The sequence below is a fragment of the Crocuta crocuta genome, unplaced genomic scaffold (assembly GCF_008692635.1).
Source record: "Crocuta crocuta isolate KB4526 unplaced genomic scaffold, BGI_CrCroc_1.0 scaffold467, whole genome shotgun sequence".
Lineage (NCBI taxonomy): Eukaryota > Metazoa > Chordata > Mammalia > Carnivora > Hyaenidae > Crocuta > Crocuta crocuta.
In genome coordinates this window covers 4,095,330-4,095,775 of record NW_027530632.1, presented here as the reverse complement: position 1 = coordinate 4,095,775, position 446 = coordinate 4,095,330, and the positions used below count along the sequence as shown (strand labels likewise).

The 446-nt window shown below is 43.7% G+C and overlaps 1 long non-coding RNA gene across 2 annotated transcripts in view; it reads left to right on the top strand.

Moving 5' to 3' along the window:
* The first annotated feature begins 6 nt into the window (after positions 1 to 6).
* Positions 7 to 446, top strand: part of LOC144235128 (uncharacterized) — a 40,816-nt gene continuing 40,376 nt past the window's right edge. For both annotated transcript variants that reach the window (XR_013336149.1, XR_013336148.1), the window contains exon 1: positions 7 to 403. This is a non-coding gene — a long non-coding RNA (uncharacterized LOC144235128). The remainder of the gene's footprint in view (positions 404 to 446) is intronic.

Sequence of the window (446 nt, the reverse complement as noted above, 5' to 3'; positions counted from 1 at the left end):
CTCTACCCAGCCTTCTAACCCCGCTGGCGCCCGCTGGAAAAAAAAAGACAGCAGCTAACGCTGAAACTCCGACTTTTTAGCAAAGGTTGACAAATCTTCCAAGGGGGCGCCTGGCTGCCTCAGTCAGTAGAGCGCGCGACTTTTGATCTCGGGTGGTGAGTTCGAGCCCTTCCTCGGTTGTAGAGTGTACCTGAAAATAAAAGAAAGAAATCTTCGATTAACATAGGTACAAAACCACATTGGCATCCTACTTTTATGAGAAAAAGAAGGTGGATAAAGCAGCAGTAAGCGCTAGCTGATTTCGGCAGTATTTTTTTTTTTTATTTTTAGCCAAATACTTGTGTTTGTAACATTTTTCTTTTTTTTACAAGTAGTTTATCGTCAAGTTGGTTTCCATTCGGCAGTAAGTATTTATGGGGCACTTGCTGGGAGCCAGAGGGATGCAC